The sequence below is a fragment of the Bos taurus genome, chromosome 17 (genome assembly GCF_002263795.3).
Source record: "Bos taurus isolate L1 Dominette 01449 registration number 42190680 breed Hereford chromosome 17, ARS-UCD2.0, whole genome shotgun sequence".
In the NCBI taxonomy this organism is placed as follows: Eukaryota; Metazoa; Chordata; class Mammalia; order Artiodactyla; family Bovidae; genus Bos; species Bos taurus.
In genome coordinates this window covers 22193991-22207191 of record NC_037344.1, presented here as the reverse complement: position 1 = coordinate 22207191, position 13201 = coordinate 22193991, and the positions used below count along the sequence as shown (strand labels likewise).

Below are 13201 nucleotides of genomic sequence, written 5' to 3'. Positions count from 1 at the left end.
ACAAGCTCTGTGTCTCGGCTTCCGCATGCCTGAAATAAAAGTACTTTCCTCATCAGTAGTTGTAAGGGCTTAATGAGTCAATATACATAGAAAGACACTGTTTGGTGCCATGAGTTGGAAATTTGTGGATTCCTATTTTCGTTTCTACTTTGCAGGTAACCACTAAAGTGGTTTTGGGTGTGTGGTCCTTATCTTGACCTCTAAAGCTTTCTCCTCTCCTTTAAACAACAAAACAGAATGAAACAAAAAACCAAAACTGGTTTTTAATTAGCTATGATTTAAAATCCTATCTCCTTTTGTCCAAAAACAATAAGAAACAAATATATTTTATTATATAATATAACTGAACTATTTCATAAATTGTAGATATCTGCTCTGCATACAGAGAAAGAAACGGAAGATATATTAAGATATCTGAATATCATTTAATGTGTTCTTAATTTAAAATGAGATGTCTCCTTAAAGAAAAACACACAACATGAGAGTTGTGAGTTCACATTTTATACAGGGTCTTACTGAGGACTAAAGCTAAGGAGACAGCCACTCAGTAACTCTGAGTAAACTACTGTGAAGACGTAGGAAGGAGCCAGTATATATTTGATTTTGAGTGGCTGGGAAATACATGTAGTCAAGCATATATCTTGATGAAATATTACCACTAATCACAAAGAACAGATATCTCGAATTAATGACTTGAATATTTTTCTCTATATGGGAAGATACAAGAATTCACTGAAATTCTTCCTGAGACACACATCTAACTATCTAGGGTCTCACTTATCCAAACCACAAAGTGTCTTATCCTGTTTTTTTCATCCAGGATTCCTTTCAGGATGCAATCTTTTTGCAGGCGACTGTAGTAGGTTGCAACTTAATCTTTGTATAACTGGTTGATGAGTGATGCTCTTTTTTATTTTTCCACAGATAGTTTTAAAACAGTTTTGACTATAGAACATTTTAATCATATCAATTCTTATGCAGACACCTCAAATTTAGGAGGGACAGGACAAGCCCATTTTTCTAGTATGCCTCATATACAAATACACAGAGACCAACTTTTCATGAAATGCTAGGGTATCCATTGTTCTAACAAGATACAGTTAAAAATTTGTGCTTTGGATAAACTGTTGTTGTTGTTCAGACACTAAGTCATGTCTTACTCCTTGTGATCCCATGGCCTGCAGCATGACAGTATCCTCTCTTCTCCACTATCTCCCAGAATTTGCTCAAACTCATGTCCATTGGGTCAATCATATTATCTAGCCATCTCATCCTCTTCCACTCCCTTCTCCTTTTGCCTTCAATCTTTCCCAGCATCAGAGTCTTTTCCAATAAGTTGGCTCTTTGCACTGGTGGCCAAAGTATTGGACCTTCAACTTCAGCATCAACCCTTCCAATGAATATTCAGAGTTGATTTCCTTTAGGGTTGATTGGTTTGATCTCCTTACAACCCAAGGAACTCTCAAGAGTCTTCTCCAGCACCACAATTCAAAAGCATCAATTCTTCGGTGCTCAGCCTAAGTTAAGGTCCAACTCTCACATTCCTATGTGACTACTGGAAAAAGCATAGCTTTAACTATATGAACCTTTGTCAGGAAAGTGATGTCTCTGCTTCTTGATACTCTGTCTAGGTTTGTCATAGTTTTTCTTTCAAGGAGCAAGTTTCTTCTATTTTCGTGGCTGCAGTCACCACAGTGATCAACTGAAAGGATTACTAATCATTCACCCATATAATCTCTTTCTTAAAATAATCTCTTGATTTTTGTAGCCACAAAAAAATGACCATAGCTTTAACAGTTATTTTAAGAGTAACATCAGTATCATAAGATAGTGAAAATTACATACTCAGGAAAATAACCCCTGCAAGGGAGTCAAACATCAGTGTGTCATGTTTTGTTGAAATGGTGCCAAACAGAGGGAGTGTACCATAAAATATCAGAAGTATAAAATAAGGATTCTACCAGCACTTTGTTTTGGTTTGTTAGAAGATGTAAACTCCATCGATTAAGTAACATTTGTTTTAAGCCAGAGTCTCTGCTCCTTAATACAGATTTGCAACACACATGGAATACTCTAATGGGAAATTCTGGCAGATGAGAGTTATTGATTCCTCTAATTCTTTCTGATCCCAGGTTTTCATCTTTTAATATGGCCTATGTCCTCAAATACTCATTAGGCTTCTCAGAAGTCTCAGTTTTGATATAATATTATCTAACTTAAGAGTTTATTATGAATATATCTAGAATCATTCTGTAAATATAAAATGGTATGTGAAAAAAGTTAGTTTGATTTAATATTAAATTTATAAAAATAACAAATGTAAAGAGACTCTACAGCTGAGGACAAATATGAAGACTATATGTTTTTCTTATAAACCTAAATCAGTGAAAGTCATTGGACAATTTTGTAGCAGCAACAGTCAGATAAAATATTCTTGAAACAGCCAGAGATGTCATATTTATTTTAAATTCAAGTGACATTACCTTTCTGGCAGAAGATAGCATCTCTGATTAACTTCAGGGTCTTAACATAATGGCTAGCCACTAGATAGATTAAGCTTATATAGAGGATGACAGATGATGACTGAGTCTCACACATTGGATGTTTTCAGTCACACTACACACATGAGTGATTTTGTGTTACACCATATATATAGATAGTAACTGTAGATTTTTAATATAAAAGATATAAATATATGCTAAGTTCTACTTTTTTCTTGTATCATAGGTGGAGATATAAAATTCCTTAATGTTAATTTTAATAATGCCTCACATTGTGAAATGACATATCACATAATAGTACAGAAAAGGGCTGAGACAGAAGATAAATTGGTTTTGATTTTAAAATTGTCTTTCAGGCCAACCTAAACTTCCCTTAAGCCATTGCTCAGTGATCAGTGAACTGATTTAATAAATGTTCATCACCTTATCCTTCAAATCTTGAAGCATCTGCTACAAACAATATCTTCAAGCATGGATAGAGTTTAATAAATTTTAAACTGTCCCCAAATTTAAGAAAAAACAGAGTTTTCAATGGGTTTTGCATGTTCTAATTTTAAGCTATTAAGAAACATATCAAGTGGTTTGTGTGTGTGTGTTTCTGTTGAGATGGGAATAGATACAATATGAAATAATTTGATGGGGCAAAATGATCAATCTATTGGCCTACTTCATTTTGCAGTGTATATCTTATTGTCTTGGTTTGATAAAAAAATGTCTTGGTTTGATAAAAAATATCTATATAGATTTAAGATATATGTTAAATCTTATAATACAATCAAATTAAGCAACATGATGTAAAATATAAGTCAATAAACTTAAGTTTGTTAACATTCATTGACTATTCAATTTAGACTATCATGTGAATCTTATGTGAAGGATCTTTTCAAAATATTAGTATTTATTCTCTTTGTTCTTTTTGCTTTAACTAGTTCAGTATTTTAAGATCCAATGATCTGAAAATAAGATTCTTAAAATTTCTGAACAAATAAGACTTGGAGGGTGAATTGCAATGTCAGAGGCATAAAATGTTGAATGTTGAACTATCTTGAAATTTTTGGCCAAATGTTCATTCAGTGTACGTAATCAATCAGCAACATAAACATGGAATGGAATAGAGAAAGCTAAGGAGAAATTGTATCCCCTCTTGCTCTAAGCCTAAGGTCAACACTCACCACCAAAGGATTTTTCATTCTTCAATGAACACTGTACAGAAACTTTTGCCTTGGAATTTCCAGAAGTGCATTAGATACAAGACCCTGAGAAAGAAAGTGAAAAACCAAGTTAAGAATTTTGAAAAACACATTTGAATCAGTTCTAATAAGGTGGATGAAACTGGAGCCTATTATACACAGTGAAGTAAGCCAGAAAGAAAAACACCAATACAGTATACTAACGCATATATATGGAATTTAGAAAGATGGTAACAATAACCCTGTATACGAGACAGCAAAAGAGACACTGATGTATAGAATAGTCTTGTGGACTCTGTGGGAGAGGGAGAGGGTGGGATGATATGGGAGAATGGCATTGAAACACGTATAATATCATATATGAAATGAGTCGCCAGTCCAGGTTCAATGCACGATACTGGATGCTTGGGGCTGATGCACTGGGATGACCCAGAGGGGTGGTATGGGGAGGGAGGAGGGAGGAGGGTTCAGGATGGGGAACACATGTATACCTGTGGTGGATTCATGTTGATATATGGCAAAACCAATACAATATTGTAAAGTTAAAAAATAAAATTAAAAAAAAAAAAGAATTTTGAAAAATACAAAGCACAACATAACTTGGGGATAATTAATACTCAAACCACTATTTAGCTTTCAGAAGAGTGCTAAGCATATTGCAGATTCATACAAATATATATTGATTCATGAAATATGTTGGTGACCAAAAAACTAAATATTAAGTAGTTGGCATACTAAAACTAATTATTTATTTTCTCACTGGTTTTCTGTGTAATCATAGACAAATAATTTATTAGGGTGTCAATAATCCCAATGGCAACCCACTCCAGTGTTCTTGCCTGGAGAATCCCAGGGACAGGGGAGCCTGGTGGGCTGCCGTCTATGTGGTCGCACAGAGTCGGACACGACTGAAGTGACTTAGCTGCATGCCATACTTATATTTTAAAACTTAAAAACAAAAAATGAAATGTAATCTTACACCTAAAATATTTTTAAGAACAACTTAAATAACAGCTTTATTAAGTAAATAATACCACAAGATTAAAAGTCAAGATAATTCAGTCAAATAAAAAAATTTAACTACGTATTGCTAAACAATAATGAAAAAAGCTAACATTTTAGAATGCTTTTTAAAAATCATATCTTCAGATCAGATCAGTTGCTCAGTCGTGTCCGAGTCTTTGCGACCCCATGAATCGCAGCACTCCAGGCCTCCCTGTCCATCACCAACTCCCAGAGTTCACTCAGACTCACGTCGACCGAGTCAGTGATGCCATCCAGCCATCTCATCCTCTGTCATCCCTTTCTCCTCCTGCCCCCAATCCCTCGCAGCATCAGAGTCTTTTCCAATGAGTCAACTCTTCGCATAAGGTGGCCAAAGAACTGGAGTTTCAGCTTTAGCATCATTCCTTCCAAAGAAATCCCAGGGCTGATCTCCTTCAGAATGGACTGGTTGGATCATATCTTACCCAGCTTTAAAATTAAACACATAAATAGCCATAGGATCAGTTACAAAAATGCAATCAACTTTTCTTGCATATCATTCAAATAATATTTTACTACTTAAAACTCAATCTTGGTCAAAATCTAAGAAGAAATATTGGGCTCAAGATAAAGTGCCAGAGCACACACAACAGTTGAGAAAAAATAAACAATGAGCATTGCTTCTAACAACCTATTTTTAACAGCTGGAAATACTGAAATTAGGAAGTCAATTTTTGCTTTCCGAAATATGAAATCCACAGTTTAAAAATTAAATTTGAACTATTATTATTATTAATTTCTAACAAATGGGAAATCCTTTATTTGGATAACATCTAGTGTATTTTACTTGGAGCCTCATATATCAAGAGTTCATACAGTCATTTTACAGAAGTGTGTGTATATTAAATTAAGTATTTTTAACAAGTAGCACAGTACTATTATTGTGTAAAGTACAAAAATATAAACATGCATATGAGAATTCTGAGGGAAAAATGTGTAACATAGTTTAGGAAAAGGAGCAATCAATGTTATATTTAATAAACTTAAAAGATAATATAGAAGAATGGATTGGCTGAGAGTAAAAAGACAGGTAAAAGGTGACATCACATGGACAAAAGTATAAGTTAGCTTAATTATGATGTGTATTTCAGATAATGAGAGAATTGTTTAGATGGTTTTTCATGAAGAACCTCTGAAAGAATATAGCTGGAAATTACATCAGTCAAGTATTTAGATTTCTAGGGCTGCCTTAAAAAATTACCACAAACCAGAAATCAACCCTGAATAATCACTAGAAGGACCAATGCTGAAGCTCCAATACTTTGGCCACCTAATGCAAAGAGCTGACTCACTGGAAAAGACCCTGATGCTGGGAAACATTGAAGGCAGGAGGAGAAGGGGATAACAGAGGATGAGATGTTTGGAGGTATCACTGACTCAATGGACATGAGTTTGAGTAAGCTCTGGGAGATGGTTTAGGACACGGAAGACTGGTGTACTGCAGAACATGGGTTCGCAAAGAGCTGGACATGAGTGAGCGACTGAACAACAAGGTGGCTTAAATGAACCACACTGACTCTCACAGTTGGCATCTAGAAATCAAGGTGCTGCAATGTAGAGTCCTTTTGATGCACTCAGAAAGAGATTATGTTCCAAGTTTTTCTCCTAAATTCTGACAATTACCCAAAATTCTTGGCATTCCTGGGCTTGTAGATCAGTCATTTTGGTCTAGTCGCTCAGTCATGTCCGATGCTTTGTGACCCCATGGACTATAACACGCTAGGCCTCCCTGTCCATCACCAACTCATAGAGTTTATTCAAATTCACATACATTGAGTCAGTGATGCCATCCAATCATCTCATCCTCTGTCATTACCTTTCTCCTCCTACCTTCAATCTTTCCCAGCATCAGGGTTTTGTCCAATGAGTCAGTTCTTCACATCAGATGGCCAAAGTACTATAGTTTCAGCTTCAGCATTAGTCCTTCCAATGAATATTTAGAACTGATTTCCTTTAGGATAGACTGGTTGGATCTCCTTGCAGTCCAAGTGACTCCCAAGAGTCTTCTCCAACACCACAGTTCAAAAGCATCAGTTCTTTGGTGCTTACCTCTCTTTATAGTCCAACTCTCACATCCATACATGACTACTGGAAAAACCATAGCTTTGACTAGATAGACTTTTGTTGGCAGAGTAATTTCTCTGCTTTTTAATATGCTATCTAGGTTGGTCATAACTTTTCTCCCAAGGAGCAAGCGTCTTTTAGTGTCATGGCTGAAGTCACCATCTGCAGTGATTTTGGAACCCTAAAAAATAAAGTCTCTCACCGTTGCCATTGTTTCCCCATCTGTTTGCCATGAAGTGATGGAACCAGATGTCATGACCTTAGATTTCTGAATATTGAGTTTTAAGCCAACGTTTTCACTCTTTTTCACTTTCATTGAGAGGCTCTTTAGTTCTTCTTTGGTTTCTGCCATAAGGGTGGTGTCATCTGCATATCTGAAAGTGAAAGTGAAAGTGAAGCCATATCTGACTCTTTGCGACCACATGGACTGAAGCCTTCTCCATCCATGGGATTTTCCAGGCAAGGGTACTGGAGTGGGTTGCCATTTCTTTCTCCAGTGGATCTTCCTGCCCCAGGGATTCAACCTGGGTCTCCTACATTGTAGGAAGGCGCTTTACCCTCTGAGCCAACAGGGAAGATTCTCCCGGGAATCTTGATTCCATATTCTGCTTTATCCAGCCCAGCGTTTCTCTTGATGTACTCTGCATATAAGGTAAATAAGCAGGGTGACAATATACAGCCTTGATGTACTCCTTTTCCTATTTGGAACCAGTCTGTTGTCCCATGTCCAGTTCTAACTGTTGCTTTTTGACCTGCACACAGATTTCTCAGGAGGCAGGTAAGCTGGTTTGGTATTCCATCTCTTTAATAATTTTCCACAGTTTGTTGTGATCCATACAGTCAAAGGCTTTGGCGTAGTCAATAAAGCAAAAATAGATGTTTTTTCTCGAACTCTCTTCCTTTTTCAATGATCCAACAGATGTTGGCAATTTGATCTCTGGTTCCTCTGCTGTTTCTAAATTCAGCTCAAACATCTGGAAGTTCACAGTTCATGTATTGCTGAAGTCTTGCTTGGAGAATTTTGAGCATTACTTTCCTAGTATTTGAGATGAGTGCAATTGTGCAGTAGTTTGAGCATTCTTTGGCATTGCGTTTCTTTGGGATTGGAATGAAAACTGACCTTTTCCAGTCCTGTGGCCACTGCTCAGTTTTCCAAATTTGCTGCCATATTGAGTGCAGCACTTTCACAGCATCATCATTTAGGATTTGAAATAGCTTAACTGGGATTACATCATCTCCACTAACTTTGTTTGTAGTGATGCTTTCTTAGTCTGTGTGACTCTGGAGCAGCAGCTGCACCATGCTGGAGTGGCTCTTAGGAGATACCGCTCGTCCAGGGGCAAAGGAGAAGCCCTAGCAAGATGGTAGGAGGGGCAAAATCAAGTTTAGAATCAAATGCCATTCTGCCAAAGACACTCAAAGGAGTCAAACAAACCTTGTGTGCACCAGGATCCAGAAGAAAGGAGCAGTGACCCCACAAGAGACTTACCCAGACTTTTCATGAGTGTCCAAGAGTCTCCAGTGGAGCCCTGGTTCAGCAGTGGCCTGCTGTAAAGTTGAGGGCACTGAAAGAGGTTGCCATTATCTTCCTTTCTGCTGCTGCTGCTACTGCTAAGTCGTTTCAGTTGTGTCCGACTCTGTGCGACCCCACAGATGGAGGCCCATCAGGCTCCTCCGTCATGGGATTTTCCAGGCAAGAGTACTGGAGTGAGCTGCCGTTGCCTTCTCCGATTATCTTCCTTACTTCCACCATATTTTGCCCCAGGTAAATAAGAGGGAGGGAACACAGCTGCACCCATCAACAGAAAATTGGGTTAAAGATTTACTGAGCATGGCCCAACCCATGAGAACAAGACCCAGTTTCCCCCTCAGTCAGTCTCTCCCATCAGAAAGCTTTCATAAGCCTCTTATTCTTCTCTATCAGGGGGCAGACAGACTGAAAACCACAATCACAGAAATAACCAATCTGCTCACATGGATCACAGCTTTGTCTAACTCAATGAAACTTGAGCCAATCCATGTAGGGCCACCAAAGACAGACGGATCATGGTGGAGAGTTCTAACAAAATGCAGTCCACTGGAAAAGGGAATGGCAAAGCACTTCAGTATTCTTGCTTTGAGAACCCCATGAATAGTATGAAAAGGTAAAAAGATAAGACAGTGAAAGGTGAACTCCCCAGGTCGGTAGATGCCCATTACGCTACTGGAATCAGTGGAGAATTAACTCCAGAAAGAATGAAGAAAGGGAGCCAAAGCAAAACAACACCCAGTTGTGGATGCGACAGGTGATGGGAGTAAAGTCTGATGCTGTAAAGAGCAATACTGCACAGGAACCTGGAGTGTTAGGTCCATGAATCAAGGCAAATTGGACATGGTCAAACAGGAGACAGCAAGAGAGAACATTGACATTTTGGAATCAGTGAACTAAGATGGACTGGAATTGGTTAATTTAACTCAGATGACAATTATATCTACTACTGTGGGCAAGAATCCCTTAGAAGAAATGGAGTAGCCATCATAGTCAACAAAAGAGTCCAAAACGCAGTCCTTGGATGCAATCTCAAAAACGACAGAATGATCCCAGTTCATTTCCAAGGCAAACCATTCAATATCACAGCAATCCAAGTCTATGCCCTGACCAATAAATCTGAAGAAGCTGATGTTGAACGGTTCTATGAAGACCCACAAGACCTTCTAGAACTAACACCCTCAAAATTGTTCTTTTCATTATAGGGGACTGGAACGCAATAGTAGAAAGTCAAGAAATACCTGGAGTAACAGGCAAATTTTGCCTCAGAGTACAGAATGAAGCAAGGCAAAGACTAACAGGGTTTTTCCAAGAGAACGCACTGGTCATAGCAAACACCCTCTTCCAACAACACAAGAGAAGACTCTACACATGGACATCACCAGACGGTCAATACCAAAATCAGATTTATTATATTCTTTGAAGCCAAAGATGGAGAAGCTCATACAGTCAGCAAAAACAACACCAGGAGCTGACTGTGGCTCAGATTATGAACTCCTTATTGCCGAATTCAGACTTAAATTGAAGAAAGTAGGGAAAACCACTAGACCATTCAAGTATGATCTAAATAAAATCCCTTACGATTATACAGTGGAAGTGACAAATAGATTCAGGGGGTTAGATCTGATAGACAGAGTGTCAGAAGAACCATTTTCTGAGATTCATAACATTGTAGAGGAGGTCATTATCAAAAACTTCCCCAAGAAAAAGTAATGCAAAAAGGCAGAATGATTGTCTGAGTAGGCCTTACAAATAGCTGAGAAAAGAAGAGACATGAATGGCCAAGGACCAAAGGAAAGATATATCCATCTGAATGCAGAGTTCCAAAGAATAGCAAGCAGAGATAAGAAAGCCTCCCTCAGTGATCAATGCAAAGAGATAGAGGAAAACAGAATGAGAAAGACTAGATATCTCTCCAATAAAATTAGAGATACCAAGTGAATATTTCATGCAAAGATGGGCTCAATAAAGGACAGAAATGGTATGGACCTAACAGAAGCAGAAGATATTAAGAAGAGTTGGCAAGAATACATAGAAGAACTATACAAAAAGATCTTCATGATCCAGATAATCATGATAATGTGATCACTCACCTAGGATACACTATTCCAATCTCTGCCTCCCACAGTTATCCTGCAGTCTTCTCCCTGTGTGTATCCATGTCTTTTATAAAGATACCAGGCATATTAGCAATCCTGTCTATTCCAGTAAGATCTTCTCTTAATTAATTACATCAAATTATACTTAACAAATAGTGATAATGGAAAGGAAGATTGATCAACATTATTGTTAATAATGATAAGCTTATCTATATAAAAATACATTTTAAATGCCAGGAAACCATATAAGTATAAAATCATCTCTTGAAATAGATAAATGAAATGGAAAATAGATTCATAAAAATTTATTTAGAGACCAGAAGCAAAGTGAAAGAACTCCAGAGAGCCAAGCGGGGTCATTCACTAAATCCTCTTAATGTGACCTTCAATTTATGCTAGCATGCTGCAAAAGACAAAGTGAAGAAGTGTCTGATTTTGTGGGAAACATGATAGAAGCCTCAACAAATAAAGCTGAGTGACCTAATGGCTATTCTCTTAGAATTTGTGTAAACTAAATAACCCACCTTACAAAAAAGGATGTCAAGAAAACATGCTTGTTTCAAACTTTACCTTTATGCCATGGTAAAACTTCTTCTTTAGGAATTCAGAATCAAAAACATTTACATGCACATGATATCTAAATTCATATTTTATATGTGCTTATTAAGAACTCTAAGGAATATTTTTTATATAAAGTGGTTATAGGCATTTAATGTCACCAAGGAATACGGAACACAAAAATAAATTATTTGGGGGGGAATAGAGATACTACTTTGCCAACAAAGGTCCATCTAGTCAAGGCTATAGTTTTTCCAGTAGTCATGTATGGATGTGAGAGTTGGACTATAAGGAAGGTGAGCACCAAAGAATTTATGCTTTTGAACTGTGGTGTCAGAGAAGACTCTTGAGAGTCCCTTGGACTGCAAGGAGGTCCAATCAGTCCATTTTAAGGAGATCAGTCCTGGGTGTTCATTGGAAGGACTGATGCTGAAGCTAAAACTCCAATACTTTGTCCACCTCGTGGGAAGAGTTGACTCATTGGAAAAGACCGTAATGCTAGGAGGGATTGGGGGCAGGAGGAGAAGAGGACGACAGAGGATGAGATGGCAGGATGGCATCACTGACTCGATGGATGTGAATTTGAGTGAACTCTGGGAGTTGGTGATGGATAGGGAGGCCTGGCGTGCTGTGATTCATGGGGTCACAAAGAGTCAGACATGACTGCCCAACTGAACTGAACTGAACTGAACAGCCTTTAAGAGCTCACTTCCCTGGTGGCTCAGAAAGTAAAGCATCTGCCTGTAATGCGGGAGACAAAGGTTCAGTCCCTGGGTTGGGAGGATCTCCTGGAGAAGGAAATGGCAACCCACTCCAGTATTCTTGCCTGGAAAACCTGGTAGATGGAGGAGCATGATAGGCTACAGTCCATGAGGTCACAAAGAGTCAGACAAGACTGAGCAAATTCACTTCACTTCACTTCACTTCACAGCCTTTAAGGTGATTCCCTAGTGGCTCACTGTTAAAGAATCTGCCTACCAATGCAGGAGACCCAGGTTTGATCCCTGGGTTGGGAGAATCCTCTGGAGTAGGAAATGGCAACCCACTCCAGTGTTCTTGCCTGGAGAATCCCAGGGATGGGGGAGCCTAGTGGGCTGCCATCCATGGGGTCACACAGAGTCAGACACGACTGAAGTGACTTAACAACAGGTCAGTATATCAGTATATATACACATATAATTTTATCTATCTATATGTATAGATATAGATAGGTAGATATAGATATAATGAAAGGTTGTTGCTGAACCATGAAAGACGCCAGGATTCTTGGCCTCTGGAAGAGAAGAATTCAATCCAGGGCCAGAGACAAGGCTTGATTGCTCAGAGCTTTTGTGTAATAAAGTTTTATTAAAGTATAAAGAGACAGAGAAGGCTTCTGACATAGACATCAGGAGGGGGCAGAAAGAGTGCCCCCTCACTAGTGTTAACAATGGAGTTATATACTTTTATTTAGTTATTCAGTTCAGTTCAGTCACTCAGTTGTGTCCGACTCTTTGTGACCCCATGAATCACAGCACGCCAGGCTTCCCTGTCCATCACCAACTCCCAGAGTTCACTCAGACTCACACCCATCAAGTCAGTGATGCCATCCAACCATCTCATCCTCTGTCGTCCCCTTCTCCTCCTGCCCCCAATCCCTCCCAGCATCATTAAGGTAAATCAAAAGAATGTCTGGAGGTTGTAAAGACCTTACTAGGCCCACTCCCATAAATTGCATTTTAAGATAACAAGATTAGCCAGAAGGTTTTTTTCCAGAAACTGTCCTCAAGCAGGATATATTATTGGTATATAATCCCAAGGAACATAGATGAAAAAAAAATTTGTCCTTTCCTCCTTCTCTCTCTCTCTCTCTCTCTCTCTCTTTCTATATATATATATATATATTGAGTCTTCCCTGGTGGCTCAGACGGTAAAGCGTCTGCCTACAATGCAGGAGACCCGGGTTCGATCCCTGGGTTGGGAAGATCCCCTGGAGAAGGAAATGGCAACCCACTCCAGTATTCTTGCCTGGAAAATCCCATGGACAGAGGAGCCTGGTAGGCTACAGTCCACGGGGCTGCAGAGTTGAACACAACTGAGCGACTTCACTTCACTTTGCTTAATTGTGTCGACTCTTCGTGACCCCATGGACTGTAGCCTGCCAGGCTCCTCTGTTCATAAGGATTCCTTGGTTGCTCAGCTGGTAAAGAAAATATAACTTTACAATTCAACAAATGA

The 13201-nt window shown here is 38.6% G+C and overlaps 1 non-coding gene across 1 annotated transcript; it reads left to right on the top strand.

Moving 5' to 3' along the window:
* Positions 1-12875: 12875 nt before the first annotated feature.
* On the top strand, positions 12876-12947 carry TRNAC-ACA (transfer RNA cysteine (anticodon ACA)). The gene has a single exon. It is a non-coding gene; the product is annotated as a tRNA-Cys (tRNA).
* Positions 12948-13201: the final 254 nt, after the last annotated feature.